This window comes from Prionailurus bengalensis, chromosome X (genome assembly GCF_016509475.1).
Source record: "Prionailurus bengalensis isolate Pbe53 chromosome X, Fcat_Pben_1.1_paternal_pri, whole genome shotgun sequence".
Taxonomy (NCBI): Eukaryota; Metazoa; Chordata; class Mammalia; order Carnivora; family Felidae; genus Prionailurus; species Prionailurus bengalensis.
The window spans coordinates 55151115-55169226 of record NC_057361.1 but is presented as its reverse complement, the minus strand read 5'-3'; positions in this window follow the sequence as shown (position 1 = coordinate 55169226).

The following is an 18112-nucleotide window of genomic DNA, read 5'->3' as shown; positions in this document are numbered from 1 at the left end:
ATTTCTTGCAGGGCTAGTTTGGTGGTGATGGACTCCTTTAATTTTTGTTTGGGAAACTTTTTATCTCTCCTATTTTGAGTGACAGCCTTGCTGGATAAAGAATTCTTGGCTGCATATTTTTCTTATTCAGCACATTGAATATATACTGCCACTACTTTCTGGCCTGACAAGTTTCTGTGGATAGGTCTGCTGCAAACCTGATATATCTTTCCCTGTAGGTTAAGGACGTTTTTTCCCCTTGCTTCTTTCATGATTCTTTCCTTGCCTGAGTATTTTGTGAATTTTACTATTATATGCCTTCTTGATGGTCAGTTTTTAAAAATCTAATGAGAGTTCTCTATGCCTCCTGGATTTTGATGTCTGTGTCTTTCCTCAGGTTAGGAAAGTTTTCCACTATGATTTGGAGACATAAACCTTCTACCCCTTTTTCTCTCTCTTCATCTTCTGGGACCTCTATGATTTCTGATAATATTGCTTTTCAATGAGTCACTGAGTTCTCTAATTCTTATATCATGCTCCTTTGCTTTAGTCTCCCTCTTTTTTTTCTGCTTCATTATTCTCTGTAAGTTTGTCATCTATATTGCTGGTTTGCTGCTCTGCTTCCTCCATCCGTGCCACCGTGACATCCAGTCAAGATTGCAGCTCAGTTATAGCATTTTTTTTAATTTCATACTGACCACCTTTTATTTCTTTTATCTCTGCGGAAAGGGTTTATAATTTATTTTCAACTCCAGATAGTATTCTTATCATCATGATTCCAAATTCTGGTTCAGACATCTTGCTTGTATGTGCGGATTAAGTCCCTGGCTGTCATTTCTTCCTGTTTTTCTGTTGAGGTGAATTCCTTCATTTCATCATTTTGAAGGTAGAAAAGGAGGTAATAAAGTTAAAACAAATGAAAATTAAACAATTAAAAACAACACACAAAAAAACAAATAAAGGATGCTAGGTCCTAGGTATGTTTTGGTCTGGTTGTTGAAAGAAACATGATAGATTAGAGTAAAAAGGGAAAGGTAAGGAAAAAAGGGGGGGGAGGAAAACGTTTGAAAGTTTGAAAAAAAGAGTACAATAGAATAAAATGAAATGACAGCAGTAAAATAGAATATAAAAAAATTACAAAAAAGTAAAAAAGTAGAAAAATTAAAGAAAAATATTTTTAATAAAAATGAAAAATAAAAATAGTTTGTCTCTTTCTGTATTCAAGAATATGAAAAGAAAAGAAAAAGAAAAAAATTGAATAGATGCCCCAGTGAACAGAAACAAATATGATTGAAATTACATCGTTTCCCCTAGAAGTCAAAGTATGAAGCCCTTTATAGTCTGTAAACTAAGCAGGCAGAGACACTTGTGGTACTCTTCAAGAGTTTGGTGGCCCAGTTGGGCCAGGCTTAGTGTAACGGCTCCATTCTCCACTAGGTGGCACTGCTTAGCTTCCTAGGGTGGATTGTTGTGGCATTTGTAGGCTTGTACACAAATGCACAGGAGGGGTGAAAATGGTGTCACCCAGTTACCCAGTCTCTAGTAGCAGAACTCTTTGCTCTCCCCAATCAGCAATCAAGCAGCCCTCCTTGTCTCCAGCTTCCATCCACTCTTTGCTTCTACACTGTGACCAAGCCATCAATCTGCCAAGTGGCACCTCCCTCCTGGGTTTTATCTCAGATGGGGCTGTGTTTCTAACCCTTCATTTCTGAGGAACTGTGGCTTTATTCCATTCTCACTCTCTGGGAGAGTTTCTTGCTGAACAATGGCAGGGTGCCGACTTATCCCCAGGAGAGTTTGCAAGACCATGCCACTGCCTATGCCCAGAGACTGCAGCTTGGTGCTAGCCTGCCCTAGAAAAAGTTTGTTCAATCGTGTAGCAGCAGTGTTTCAGGTATTATGGCAAATCACAACACACATCTGGGCTTCACCCCTAAAGTCTTTTCTCCAACACTAGTAATGTGGCTGTTTTCCAGGTTCTGCTGGACCTTTTCCTGTGGGGAGGCCACACCACCTCTACCAAATGTCCTCCCATCAGGGGAACTATCTCTCCCTGTGTGGCCTGAGGACCCCTGGGATCTTGCTCTCTGCTCCTGGGGATTTGCCCTTCCCACTAGAGCACTGCAAGGTATCAAGATGCAGAATTTTGGACTCTGTGCTCCCACTGTTTAAGGAATCTTAATGGAATTTACACTCTCTCCTTTCTCCTTTCTCCCTTTTTTGTTCAGTCCCTGCAGCTGTTTACATTCTTTCTTTTTCTCTCCAGCTGCTTTCACAGGGGGAGGGTGCCTTTCCCATACTCTCCCTCTGTCTCTATCCTCTCTCCACAAGCAAAAACAACTCCCTGCCCTCCGCGGCTTCTCTCTCCCCTAGTTCACCTTTCCATGCTATGTACCTGCCAAGTTTTGTGGTTCAGGTTGTGCAGATTGTTGTGTTGATCCTCAAATCAGTTTTCTAGGTGTAAAAGGTGGTTTAGTGTTGATCTGGCTGTATATCAGGGACAAGAGATGGAAAAAAACTTCCAAGCTGTTCCATACAGATCTTTTGCTTCTTTTGTTACGTTTATTCTTAGGTATTTTATCGTTTTTGGTACAACTTATAAATGGAATTGATTCCTTGAATTCTTTTTGTGATGCTTCATTATTTGTGTATAAAATGAAACATATTCCTGTATGTTGACTTTGTAAGCTGGTTGCAGGTTTTTTTTTTCTTTTCTCTTTTAGTGCATTGAATATATCATGACACTACTTTCTAGCCTGCAAAGTTTCTCCTGAAAAGTCACCTTATATACTTACGGGGCTCTTTTGCATGTAAATGCTTTCTTTCTTTCTTTTCACGTGTTGCTCTTAAAATTCCTTTTTTATCACGTTTTTCACATTTTTATTACTATGTATTTTGGTGTGCCCCCACCCTTTGGTTGATTTTGTTGGACATTCTCTTTGCCTCTTGGATCTGGATTTCTGTTTCCTTTCCTAGATTTTAGTCGTTTTCAGCTATTATTTCTTCAACTATATATTCTTCCCCCTTTCCTGTGTCTTCTTCTTTTGGGAACAGTATTGTGCAAATGTTATGCTCAATGGTGACACTGAATTTCCTAAGTCTATTTTCACTTTTTTTCTCTCTCCTTATAAGCTTCATTATTTTCCATTAGTCTGTTCTCCATGATGCTGATCCGTTTTTATGCTTCTCTAGGTTGCTATTTATTCCATCTAGTCTACTGAAATTAAATTTCCATTATTGAGTTATTCATCTCTGATTGGTTCTTTTTTATGTTTTCTATCTCTTAATTTAGGGTCTCACTGATGTCCTCCACTGTTTTCCTCAAGTCCAGTAAGTATCTTTATGACCATTGTTTTAAATTCTCTATTAGGCATATTACTTATTTCCCTTTTACTCTTGCTGTGATTTTTATCTTATTCTTTCATTTGGTATGTATTCTTCTGTCTCCTCTTTTTGTGTAACTCTCTGTGTCTATTTCTAAATGTTAGGAAAGTCAGGTATGTCTCCTGCTCTTGAAAGTAGTGGTCATGGGGCACCTGGGTAGCTCAGTCCATGGAGTGTCTGACTCTTGATTTTGGTTCAGGTCATAGTCTCATTGTTTGTGAGTTCAAGCCCCATATCAGGCTCTGTGTTGACAGGGCAGAGCCTGCTTGAAATTCTCTCTGTCCCTACCCTACTTGCATGTGCACTCTCTCTCTCAAAGATAAATAAACATTAAAAAAGAAAGTAGTGGTCTCATGAAAAAGAGATCCCATAATGCCTTACAGTGCAATGTCCCCTGTTCACCAGACCCTGCCCCTTCAGCAGTGTCTCCCATGTGTGTTGCATGCACCCTGCTGTTGTGGCTGAACAGCTTTTGTCTTTAGTCAAGTTCTCTGCAATGTCTGCCCTGTGAGCAGGGTTTGGTCCCTCTGTTCTTATTGACCCAGTCTGGGGTCACCTTGTGCTTGAGTGGAGTTATACTAGGCATTTTCCAGAAATGCAGTAGCACTGAAGTACCAGGCACTTTTCCTGTGTTGTCCTCTGAGAAGATTTTGTTGGTAGGTGGTGCCTTCTGTTAGACCATCTTTGTTCCCCCAGCCGAATCCTGGGGCCAGAGTTGGACTTTGGTGTGTGGTTATCTTCCCCTCTTCTTGGGGCAAAAGTCAATTTAGAGTGGTGCTGTCCCCTGTTGTGGCTGCTTGCACAGTGACAGTCTTGTGGCATCTCTTTGTATGGGCTCTGGCCAAGGGTATATTGCAGCATGCAGATACACAGGAGTACAAATATGGAGGGCAGGCACATAGTGTTAGCAAGGTTTGTATTTGTGTACTATGGTAGTAGACCTCAAGCAGAGGTCTGGCTGGAGGTGGTATCTCTGAAGGACAATGCAAGGGTGGGGTGAATTTTTAGCAAGTTAGGTAATGAGTATTGGGGCATAGCTGCTTTCTGCAGTGTCTGTGTGTCTAGGCTGGAGAGGCAGGGGAGGGAAATGGTGCCCACCATATCCTTTGTTGATGGAGAAGTTTCCCAATGATCCTTGCCCCTCCTGCCCATGATCTTAGATTAGTAAGCAAATCTTTCTCTTGTATACCCCAGGTGTTTTTCAAACTACTGCTTTTATGTTGTATCTCTGTGGGGCTGTTTCCTGTGTTCTCTTTAAGGGTGAGGACTCAGTTTCCTCTCACCCTCCTGGCTTTCCCTGAGTGGAGCCTGTTAATTTTTGAGTTTCCAGGTGTTAAGCCCATCTGGTTATAGGAACTCACAAAATTTAGCCCCTCTGGTATTCAAATCCAGATGTTATGTGGATTTGTCTTCCCCATGTGAGTTCCCTGTGCCTGAAGTGCTGGTGTTATCATATATTTTTCCCCCTTTCAGTGCCTGAGGAGTCCTTCTTTCCCACAGACAGTTCCATTTGTCCATTTATCTTCTGTGTCTCCAACTTTGCTACCCTCTTTATTGTAGCCTCTTCTCTACATTTAGCTGTGGAAAACTGTTTTTCCAGTCTTTGGGTAATTTTCTGGGTTATTTACATTGATATTGGTGTTATATAGTTGTAGTCATTTGAAAAGGAGAACTTAGGATCTTCCTATGCTGCCATCTTCCCTGGAATTTTGCCATAATGTTTTGATTACTACAGATTTATAGTATATTTTGAAATCTTGCATTGTGGTATCTCCAGTTTTGTTTTTCTTTCTCAAGGTTGCTTTGGCTATATTGGGTCATTTGTGGTTCCATACAAATTTAGTATTAGTTCTAGTTTTGTGAAAAATGCTGTTGGTGTTTTGACAGAGATTTTATTGAATCTGTAGATTGCTTTGTCTAATATGGACAATTTAACAATATTAATTTTTTCAATCCGTGGGCATGGTGTATATTTTTATTGTTTCATCTTCAATTTTGTTAATGACTATTTTATAGCTTTCAGAGTACAGGTCTTTTACTTCTTTGCTTAAGTTTAAACCTGGCTATTTTATTATTTTTTTGGTGCATTTGTAACCACTGAAACCACCTAGCCTTCATGTTTTCTGTAATGGGAAGTTTTTGGTTACATATTTAATACCCTTACACGTTATTAGTCTGTTCAGAATTTAAATTTCATGGTTCCAGGAATTTATCTATTTATTCTTGGCTTTCTATTTTGTAAATATATAATTATTCAAAGCAAACTTCCATGAGTCTTTGTATTTCTGTGGTATCAGTTGTAATTACTCATTTTTCTTTTCTGTGTTTTTTTATTTACATGTTATCTTTTTCTCTGCTCAGCTAAAGGTTTTTAAACTTTGCTTATCTTTTTAAAAAACAGAACTCAAATTTTTATGGAACTTTGTATTTTTCTGTTTCTACTTCATCTACTTCTGCTCTTATATTTGCTATTTTCTTGTTTCTGCTAACTCTATGCTAAATTTCTTATTTTTCTATAGCTCCTGAGGAATACATTCAAATATCTTATTTGGGATCTTTCTTTTTTTCTTGATGCATGCATTTATTGCTATAAAATTCCTTTATTATCACCTCAAGGGGAACTTGCACACACATCTTGTGCCCTTGTTTTTATGTCTGATACTTTGTTTTTTGTGTCTGTCACACAGTGAATGTCCCTTTATCTCATTCTTGGTGACAAATAAGACTTGTGTTCATGTATTCCATGGGAGTTGAACACATGGAGAGACATTTCCCATAGGCACAGCACAAATAGCAGACTGAAACACACACCTGCTTTTTCTGTGAAAAATGCTTATTTTTTTTGTGGGGAGGTGGGATTTGGATCTTTGGCCTAAAGGGCACAATACTGGATTGACACACATCTAGGACCCTCCTGAGATGTTCTCTTGGGAAAGTGGCTGGTAGATCTCATCTTTTTCTATCCTTCTGCCTCACTTAAGATCACTGATATCTTCTGAAAAGGAACTTATAACCTCATCTTGCACACTGATTTTTGTGGCTCATGCCCAGGGAACAACTCTACATCTCCAGGATATGGTGGCCAGCAGGGCTTATGTTCAAGTCCCACAAGACTACCTATATTTGCATACTTTAAAAACTGCCTGGGGGCGCCTGGGTGGCGCAGTCGGTTAAGCGTCCGACTTCAGCCAGGTCACGATCTCGCGGTCCGTGAGTTCGAGCCCCGCGTCGGGCTCTGGGCTGATGGCTCAGAGCCTGGAGCCTGTTTCTGATTCTGTGCCTCCCTCTCTCTCTGCCCCTCCCCCGTTCATGCTCTGTCTCTCTCTGTCCCAAAAATAAAATAAAACGTTGAAAAAAAAATAAAAAAAAAACTGCCTGTCTGAGGATGTGGCTTTCAATTAACCTGAATCTAGGTGCTGACTAAGATTCTCCCCATTGGGACAGTCACAGATGTAGCACATTTTCAGTTACAGGGAGCCACTAAAAATTAAAGTAGTCTCCTTGTAGAATCACAAAGATTTGAGAGACCAAGGCCTGGATTGAACAGTATGATTCAGCTTCTACAGAAGGCCACTCCTTCAAGACTGGAAAAGAGGTGGCTGCTTTATATAATGCATCAAGGGACAGTGAGTCAAGGGATATGAAGAAACAGAGAAATGTGTTCCAAATTAATCATAAATACAAACCCACAGAAAGACATCAATGGAACAGAAATAAGTGGTTTACCTTCAAAGAGTACAAAATAACAATCATAAAGATGCTTACTGAGTTTGGAATAAGAATGGATGAAGAAGTGAAAATTCCAACAAAGTGAAAGTATAAGAAAATATAAATTAGCAGTCATAGACCTGAAGAATTCAATAACTGAACTGGAATATACAGTAAAAAGTTAAAGCAGGATATTAGGTGAAGCAGAGGAAAAAATTAGTGAACTCCAAGAGAAGGTAGTGGAACTCAAGACAGCAAAAAGAAAAAAAAAGAATGAAAAGAGTGAATAGATCTTAGGAAACTTCTGAGACAACATCTAGCAGACCAACATTCTCATTATAAAAGTACCAGAAGGAGAAGAGAAAGATAAAGGAGGGGGGATTTATCTGAAGAAATATGGTTGAAACTTTCCCTTACCTGGGGTTGGAAACAGACATCCATGTCCAGAAGACCTATAGAGTTCCAAATTGGAAGAACCCAAAAATACACACACCATGATACAGTGTAATCAAAGTATTACAGTTAAAAACAGGGCAAGAATATCAAAAGCAGCAAGAGAAAAACAACTTGTAACATTCAAATAAACTCCAATAAGACTCTCAACAGCTTTTTTTTTTTTTACAAAAATTGAAGTATAATTGACATACACTGTTACATGAATTTCAGGTATATATATTTTTTTATCTCCTAATTTATTTTAATATTTTTTCATGCATTTTTGAAATTTCTAAAATAGTTGCTTCAACAAAATGATTTTTATTTAAATTGGAGAGAACATTTAGTTTTTACATGATTTGATTTTCCATACTTCACCCCTTCTTATCAATTAATTCTATTCTCTATATGCCGAGAAAGAAATAGAACCTTCCTACCAGACTTTGGCCTCCATTGTGATTTCCATTGAACCCACCCATGATCAGAGACTGAGAGCCTCCCTTTTGCAGCAGCCACTCTTCGAGAAGTATTTAGGGTGGTTAGCACACTGGTCCCGCTATACCTTGAGCAGAAGCCAAGAGCAAAGGATGCTTAATCACTTTCCTAGTGTGATGCCATTTTCTTATTCTGCATCCCAACAATTATCCAGGCACCAACAGAAATTCTAGTTATCTCTTTCTCTTTTTATTTTTATTTTTTATTTTTTTTAATATATGAAATTTATTGACAAATTGGTTTCCATATAACATCGAGTGCTCATCTCAAAAGGTGCCCTCCTCAATACCCATCACCCACCCTCTCCTCCCTCCCACCCCCCATCAACCCTCAGTTTGTTCTCAGTTTGTAACAGTCTTTTATGCTTTGGCTCTCTCCCACTCTAACCTCTTTTTTTTTCTTTTTTCCTTCCCCTCCCCCATGGGTTCCTGTTAAGTTTCTCAGGATCAACATAAGAGTGATACCATATGGTATCTGTCTTTGTCTGTATGGCTTATTTCACTTAGCATCACACTCTCCAGTTCCATCCACGTTGCTACAAAAGGCCATATTTCATTTTTTCTCATTGCCACGTAGTATTCCATTGTGTATATAAACCACAATTTCTTTATCCATTCATCAGTTGATGGACATTTAGGCTCTTTCCATAATTTGGCTATTGTTGAGAGTGAAGCTATGAACATTGGGGTACAAGTGCCCCTATGAATCAGTACTCCTGTATCCCTTGGACAAATTCCTAGCAGTGCTATTGCTGGGTCATAGGGTAGGTCTATTTTTAATTTTCTGAGGAACCTCCACACTGCTTTCCAGAGCGGCTGCACCGATTTGCATTCCCACCAACAGTGCAAGAGGGTTCCCATTTCTCCACATCCTCTCCAGCATCTATAGTCTCCTGATTTGTTCAATTTGGCCACTCTGACTGGCGTGAGGTGATACCTGAGTGCGGTTTTGATTTGTATTTCCCTGATAAGGAGCGACGCTGAGCATCTTTTCATGTGCCTGTTGGCCATCTGGATGTCTTCTTTAGAGAAGTGTCTATTCATGTTTTATCCCCATTTCTTCACTGGGTTATTTGTTTTTCGGGTGTGGAGTTTGCTGAGCTCTTTATAGATTTTAGATACTAGTCTTTTGTCCGATATGTCATTGGCGAATATCTTTTCCCATTCCGTTGGTTGCCTTTCAGTTTTGTTGGTTGTTTCCTTTGCTGTGCAGAAGCTTTTTATCTTCATAAGGTCCCAGTAATTCACTTTTGCTTTTAACTCCCTTCCCTTTGGGGATGTGTCGAGTAAGAGATTGCTACGGCTGAGGTCAGAGAGGTCTTTTCCTGCTTTCTCCTCTACGGTTGTGATGGTTTCCTGTCTCACATTCAGGTCCTTTATCCATTTTGAGTTTATTTTTGTGAATGGTGTGAGAAAGTGGTCTAGTTTCAACCTTCTGCATGTTGCTGTCCAGTTCTCCCAGCACCATTTGTTAACTAGACTGTCTTTTTTCCATTGGATGTTCTTTCCTGCTTTGTCAAAGACGAGTTGGCCATATATTTGTGGGTCTAGTTCTGGGGTTTCTATTCTATTCCATTGGTCTGTGTGTCTGTTTTTGTGCCAATACCATGCTGTCTTGATGATGACAGCTTTGTAGTAGAGGCTAAAGTCTGGGATTGTGATGCCTCCTGCTTTGGTCTTCTTCTTCAAAATTCCTTTGGCTATTCGGGGCCTTTTGTGGTTCCATATGAATTTTAGGATTGCTTGTTCTAGTTTCGAGAAGAATGCTGGTGCAATTTTGATTGGGATTGCATTGAATGTGTAGATAGCTTTGGGTAGTATTGACATTTTGACAATATTTATTTTTCCAATCCATGAGCAGGGAATGTCTTTCCATTTCTTTAAATCTTCTTCAATTTCCTTCATAAGCTTTCTATAGTTTTCAGCATACAGATCCTTTACATCTTTGGTTAGATTTATTCCTAGGTATTTTATGCTTCTTGGTGCAATTGTGAATGGGATCAGTTTCTTTATTTGTCTTTCTGTTGCTTCATTGTTAGTGTATAAGAATGCAACTGATTTCTGTACATTGATTTTGTATCCTGCAACTTTGCTGAATTCATGTATCAGTTCTAGCAGACTTTTGGTGGAGTCTATCGGATTTTCCATGTATAATATCATGTCATCTGCAAAAAGTGAAAGCTTGACTTCATCTTTGCCAATTTTGATGCCTTTGATTTCCTTTTGTTGTCTGATTGCTGATGCTAGAACTTCCAGCACTATGTTAAACAACAGCAGTGAGAGTGGGCATCCCTGTCATGTTCCTGATCTCAGGGAAAAAGCTCTCAGTTTTTCCCCATTGAGGATGATGTTAGCTGTGGGCTTTTCATAAATGGCTTTTATGATCTTTAAGTATGTTCCTTCTATCCCGACTTTCTCAAGGGTTTTTATTAAGAAAGGGCGCTGCATTTTGTCCAAGGCTTTTTCTGCATCGATTGACAGGATCATATGGTTCTTCTCTTCTTTTTTGTTAATGTGATGTATCACGTTGATTGATTTGCGAATGTTGAACCAGCCCTGCATCCCAGGAATGAATCCCACTTGATCATGGTGAATAATTCTTTTTATATGCTGTTGAATTCGATTTGCTAGTATCTTATTGAGAATTTTTGCATCCATATTCATCAGGGATATTGGCCTGTAGTTCTCTTTTTTGACTGGGTCTCTGTCTGGTTTAGGAATCAAAGTAATACTGGCTTCATAGAATGAGTCTGGAAGTTTTCCTTCCCTTTCTATTTCTTGGAATAGCTTGAGAAGGATAGGTATTATCTCTGCTTTAAACGTCTGGTAGAACTCCCCTGGGAAGCCATCTGGTCCTGGACTCTTATTTGTTGGGAGATTTTTGATAACCGATTCAATTTCTTCGCTGGTTATGGGTCTGTTCAAGCTTTCTATTTCCTCCTGATTGAGTTTTGGAAGCGTGTGGGTGTTCAGGAATTTGTCCATTTCTTCCAGGTTGTCCAATTTGTTGGCATATAATTTTTCATAGTATTCCCTGATAATTGTTTGTATCTCTGAGGGATTGGTTGTAATAATTCCATTTTCATTCATGATTTTATCTATTTGGGTCATCTCCCTTTTCTTTTTGAGAAGCCTGGCTAGAGGTTTGTCAATTTTGTTTATTTTTTCAAAAAACCAACTCTTGGTTTCGTTGATCTGCTCTACAGTTTTTTTAGATTCTATATTGTCTATTTCTGCTCAGATCATTATTATTTCTCTTCTTCTGCTGGGTTTAGGCTGCCTTTGCTGTTCTGCTTCTAGTTCCTTTAGGTGTGCTGTTAGATTTTGTATTTGGGATTTTTCTTGTTTCTTGAGATAGGCCTGGATTGCAATGTATTTTCCTCTCAGGACTGCCTTTGCTGCGTCCCAAAGCGTTTGGATTGTTGTATTTTCATTTTCGTTTGTTTCCATATATTTTTTAATTTCTTCTCTAATTGCCTGGTTGACCCACTCATTCGTTAGTAGGGTGTTCTTTAACCTCCATGCTTTTGGAGGTTTTCCAGACTTTTTTCTGTGGTTGATTTCAAGCTTCATAGCATTGTGGTCTGAAAGTAAGCATGGTATAATTTCAATTCTTGTAAACTTATGAAGGGCTGTTTTGTGACCCAGTATATGATCTATCTTGGAGAATGTTCCATGTGCACTCGAGAAGAAAGTATATTCTGTTGCTTTGGGATGCAGAGTTCTAAATAGATCTGTCAATTCCATCTGATCCAATGTATCATTCAGGGCCCTTGTGTCTTTATTGACCGTGTGTCTAGATGATCTATCCATTTCTGTAAGTGGGGTGTTAAAGTCCCCTGCAATTACCACATTCTTATCAATAAGGTTGCTTATGTTTATGAGTAATTGTTTTATATATTTGGGGGCTCCTGTATTCAGTGCATAGACATTATAATTGTTAGCTCTTCCTGATGGATAGACCCTGTAACTATTATATAATGTCCTTCTTCATCTCTTGTTACAGCCTTTAATTTAAAGTCTAGTTTGTCTGATATAAGTATGGCTACTCCAGCTTTCTTTTGGCTTCCAGTCGCATGATAAATAGTTCTCCATCCCCTCACTCTCAATCTAAAGGTGTCCTCAGGTCTAAAATGAGTCTCTTGTAGACAGCAAATAGATGGGTCTTGTTTTTTTATCCATTCTGATACCCTCTTTCTTTTGGTTGGCGCATTTAATCCATTTACATTCAGTGTTATTATAGAAAGATACGGGTTTAGAGTCATTGTGATGTCTGTATGTTTTATGCTTATAGTGATGTCTCTGGGACTTTGTCTCACAGGGTCCCCCTTAGGATCTCTTGTAGGGCTGGTTTAGTGGTGACAAATTCCTTCAGTTTTTGTTTGTTTGGGAAGACCTTTATCTCTCCTTCTATTCTAAATGACAGACTTGCTGGATAAAGGATTCTTGGCTGCATATTTTTTCTGTCTAGCACCCTGAAAATCTCGTGCCAATTCTTTCTGGCCTGCCAAGTTTCAAAAGAGAGATCAGTCACGAGTCTTATAGGTCTCCCTTTATATGTGAGGGCACGTTTACCCCTTGCTGCTTTCAGAATTTTCTCTTTATCCTTGTATTTTGCCAGTTTCACTATGATATGTCGTGCAGAAGATCGATTCAAGTTACGTCTGAAGGGAGTTCTCTGTGCCTCTTGGATTTCAATGCCTTTTTCCTTCCCCAGTTCAGGGAAGTTCTCAGCTATGATTTCTTCAAGTACCCCTTCAGCACCTTTCCCTCTCTCTTCCTCCTCTGGGATACCAATTATGCGTATATTATTTCTTTTTAGTGTATCACTTAGTTCTCTAATTTTCCCCTCATACTCCTGGATTTTTTTATCTCTCTTTTTCTCAGCTTCCTCTTTTTCCATAACTTTATCTTCTAGTTCACCTATTCTCTCCTCTGCCTCTTCAAGCCGAGCTGTGGCGGTTTCCATTTTGTTATGCATTTCGTTTAAAGCGTTTTTCAGCTCCTCGTGACTGTTCCTTAGTCCCTTGATCTCTGTAGCAAGAGATTCTCTGCTGTCCTGTATACTGTTTTCAAGCCCAGCGATTAATTTTATGACTATTATTCTAAATTCACTTTCTGTTATGTTATTTAAGTCCTTTTTGATCAGCTCATTAGCTGTTGTTATTTCCTGGAGATTCTTCTGAGGGGAATTCTTCCGTTTGGTCATTTTGGATAGTCCCTGGCGTGGTGAGGACCTGCAGGGCACTTCCCCTGTGCTGTGGTATAACTGGAGTTGGTGGGCGGGGCCACAGTCAGACCTGATGTCTGCCCCCAGCCCACCGCTGGGGCCACAGTCAGACTGGTGTGTGCCTTCTCTTCCCCTCTCCTAGGGGCGGGATTCACTGTGGGGTGGTGTGGCTCATCTGGGCTACTTGCACCCTGCCAGGCTTGTGATGCTGGGGATCTGGCGTATTAGCTGGGGTGGGTAGGCAAGGTGCTCGGGGGCAGGAGGGGCAGGCTTTGATCGCTTCTCCTTAGGTGATCCACTTCAGGAGGGGCCCTATGGCAGCGGGAGGGAGTCAGATCCGCTGCCGGAGGTTTGGCTCCGCAGAAGCGCAGAGTTGGGTGTTTGCGCGGAGCGAGCAAGTTCCCTGGCAGGAACCAGTTCCCTTTGGGATTTCGGCTGGGGGATGGGCGGGGGAGATGGCGCTGGCGAGCGCCCTTGTTCCCCACCAAACTGAGCTCTGTTGTCAGGGGGCTCAGCAGCTCTCCCTCCCTTTGTCCTCCAGCCTTCCCGCTTTCTGAGCAGAGCTGTTAACTTATGACCTCCCAGACGCTAAGACGGGCTTGTTGTGGGAACACAGTCCGTCAGGCCCCTCCGCTTTTGCAAGCCCGACTAGGGGGCTCTGCTTGGCCGGCGAGCCGCCCCTCTGCCCCTGCTACCTCCCACCAGTCCGTGGAGCGCGCACCGCCTCGCCACCCTTCCTACCCTCTTCCGTGGGCCTCTCGTCTGCGTTTGGCTCCGGCGACTCCGTTCTGCTAATCCTCTGGCGGTTTTCTGGGTTATTTAGGCAGGTGTAGATGGAATCTAAGTGATCAGCAGGACGTGCGGTGAGCCCAGCGTCCTCCTAAGCTGCCATCTTGCCGCAACTTTCCACCTCTTTCTTTTTCTTTCCCTCCCCCATGGACTTCTGTTAAGTTTCTCAGGATCCACATAAGGGTGAAAACATATGGTATCTGTCTTTCTCTGTATGGCTTATTTCACTTAGCATCACACTCTCCAGTTCCATCCACGTTGCTACAAAAGGCCATATTTCATTCTTTCTCATTGCCACGTAGTATTCCATTGTGTATATAAACCACAATTTCTTTATCCATTCATCCGTTGAAGGACATTTAGGCTCCTTCCATAATTTGGCTCTTGTTGAAATTGCTGCCATAAACATTGAGGTACAAGCGCCCCTATGCATCAGTACTCCTGTATCCCTTGGGTAAATTCCTAGCAGTGCTATTGCTGGGTCATAAAGTAGGTGTATTTTTAATTTTTTGAGGAACCTTCACACTGTTTTCCAGAGAGGCTGCACCAGTTTGCATTCCCACCAACAGTGCAAAAGGGTTCCCATTTCTCCACATCTTCTCCAGCATCTATCATCTCCTGATTTATTTATTTTAGCCACTCTGACTGGCGTGAGGTGATATCTAAGTGTGGTATTGATTTCTATTTCTCTGATGAGGAGCGACATTGAACATCTTTTCATGTGCCTGTTGGCCATCTGGATGTCTTCTTTAGAGAAGTGTCAATTCATGTTTTCTGCCCATTTCTTCACTGGATTATTTGCTTTTTGGGTGTGGAGTTTGGTGAGCTCTTTATACATTTGGATACTAGCCCTTTGTCTAATATGTCATTTGCAAATATCTTTTCCTATTCCTTTGGTTTACTTTTAGTTTTGTTGATTGTTTCCTTTGCAGTGCAGAAGCTTTGTATCTTCATGAAGTCCCAGACATTTAAAGCAGAAATAATACCTATCCTTCTCAAGCTATTCCAAAAAATAAAAAGGGAAGGAAAACTTCCAGACTCATTGTATGAAGCAAGCATTACTTTGATTCCTAAACCAGACAGAGACCCATTAAAAAAAGAGAACTACAGGCCAATATCCCTTGATGAATATGGATGCAAAAATTCTCAATAAGATACTAGCAAATCGAATTCAACAGCATATAAAAAGATTATTCACCATGATCAAGTGGGATTCATTCCTGGGCTGCAGGGCTGGTTCAACATTCGCAAATCAATCAATGTGATACATCACAATAAAAGAAAAGATAAGAACCATATTATCTTGTCAATCGATGCAGAAAAAGCATTTGACAAAATTCGGCATGCTCCTTAGCAAAAGCCCTCAAGAAAGTTGGTATCGAAGGAACACACTTAAACATCATAAAGCCACTTATGAAAAGCCCACAGCTAATATCATCCTCAATAGGGAAAAACTGAGAGGTTTCTCCCTGAGGTCAGGGAAACGACAAGGATGTCCACTCTCACCCCTGTTGTTTCACATAGTGTTGGAAGTGCTAGCATCAGCAATCAGACATCAAAAAGAAATCAAAGGCATCAAAATTGGCAAAGATGAAGTTAAGCTTTCACTTTTTGCAGATGACATGATATTATACATGGAAACCCGATAGACTCCACCAAAAGTCTGCTAGAACAGATACATGAATTCAACAAAGTCGCAGGATACGAAATCAGTGTACAGAAATCAGCTGCCTTCTTGTACACTACTAATGAAGCAACAGAAATACAAATAAACTGATCCCATTCACAATTGCACCAAGAAGCATAAAATACCTAGGAATAAATCTAACCCAAGATGTAAAAGATCTGTATGCTGAAAACTATAGAAAGCTTATGAAGGAAATTGAAGAAAATAGAAGGAAATGGAAAAACATTCCATGCTCATGGATCGGAAGAATAAATATTGTCAAAATGTCAACACTACCCAAAGCTATCTACACATTCAATACAATCCCAATCAAAATTGTACCAGCATTCTTCTCAAAGCTAGAACAAGCAATCCTAAAATTTGAATGGAACCACAAAAGACCCTGAATAGCCAAAGTAATTTTGAAGAAGACCAAAGCAGGAGGCATCACAATCCCAGACTTTAACCTCTACTACAAAGCTGTCATCATCAAGACAGCATGGTATTGGCACAAAAACAGACACATAGACCAATGGAATAGAATAGAAACCCCAGAATTAGACCCACTAACATATGGCCAACTAATCTTTGACAAAGCAGGAAAGAATATCCAATGGAAAAAAGACAGTCTCTTTAACAAATGGTGCTGGGAAAACTGGACAGCAATATGCAGAAGGATGAAACTAGACCACTTTCTTACACCATTCACAAAAGCATACTCAAAATGGATAAAGGACCTGAATGTGAGACAGGAAACCACCAAAACCCTAGAGGAGAAAGCAGGAAAAAAACCTCTGTGACCTCAGCTTCAGCAATTTCTTACTTCACACATCCCCTAAGACAAGGGAATTAAAAGCAAAATTGTTTTCCTAATTTCATTTAGTTGTTTATTTTCTTGTAGCTTACTAAACTCCTTTAGGAGGATTTTTATGAATTATTTTTCAGATATTTCATGGATCTCCATTTCTTTCGGTGTTAGTGGAGCTTTATCAGCTTCTTTTAATGGTGTCATGTTTACCTGATATTTTTTTTATGTTACTTGATTCCTTTCATGGTGTCTCTGCATTTAAGTAAGCAGTGTTCTCTTCCAGACTTTACAGGTTTACTCTGGCAGAGCACTCCTTCATTTGTCAGCTCAGACTAGGGTTCTCAGTGTGTAGCCTTTTTGCATCTTTGGGAAGGTGGTGTATTTATTTTGGCAAGGCCACTGACCAAGTTTTGAGGTTAAGGGGTGCTGCTTGCTGAAAAAAGTTGGATAAGACTGCTGATTTGGCTCCTCATCCATAGTTGCTTGGATTCACTGGTCAAAATTGTTACTTGGAAGGGACTGGATGCTATAGTCAGTATTTGACAGGGGTCTAAATTTGCTTCCTTCCTTGGCAGTGTAATAAAATTAACTCAATGGCTAATATGACTCAATAATTGGGTTCCTGAATGAGACATAATTGTCCACAATGCTCTTTGGCCAGACAGAACCACCAGTTCAGCTCTGGAGATGGGTGGTGGCACTAAATGGACTCTCTTCTTGGATTCCATGTAAGTGTAAGAGGACTGCACAGTTTCCCACATGTTCTGGTTTGACTTCTTGGTCAAGTGGGGCTTAAGGTTATATTTAGCCATAGATGAGCATTTGAATTTGCTTCCCAGCCTGGGTGCAGCCATATAACAGACTTCACAGCTGGTATGGCTATTTGGCTGGGCACCAAAATCATAAAGAGCTTCCCACTGAATTCCCTGGACAGGCAATGTCTAGTTATTTGGTCCTGTTTTTAGACAGTACTGCTGAATGGCTTCTTTTCTTGGGCACCTCTGTAAGCAAGGCTGGAATGTGGGTCACACAGCCTACCTGGTGCTCCAGTCAGGCCACATAGACAGACTGGATTATAGGCTACATTCAGCTTTATATGGAGCTTTTAATCCACTTTCCTCTTCAAGAAAGGCCACAGAACAGGTTCTACATTGATATGGATCCTTGGTTGGGGACCCAAATCAGGCAGAACTTCCCACAAAACTCTCTGGAAAAAAAGAGACACTGGCTTGGCTCTGTAGGTGGACAGAGACACTGTCTTGGCTACTTTCTAGAATGGTGTGGTTTAAGTAGGAATGTAAGATAGGTTATACAACTTCTTAGGTGCTCTCTGTATGCTTTTTGGTTGGGCAAGACTTAAGGTGGTATTCAGCAATAGGTGGAGCTACAAATTTTCTTTCTTGCTTGGCAGGGAAATAGACCAAGCTCCAAGGCCTATACAGCTTATAGGATGGAAACTTGAATCGGGCAGTATTATGCATCAAGTCCCCAGCCAGATGGAATTACTTGTGCAGCTCTGCAGGTGGATACACAGCTGCTGCCCAGGATATATACTCTGGTCCTTCTGTGAGGAGGAATGTGGTCTGCCAAAATCCAAGTACTGGTTGCTGTAAGTCCTG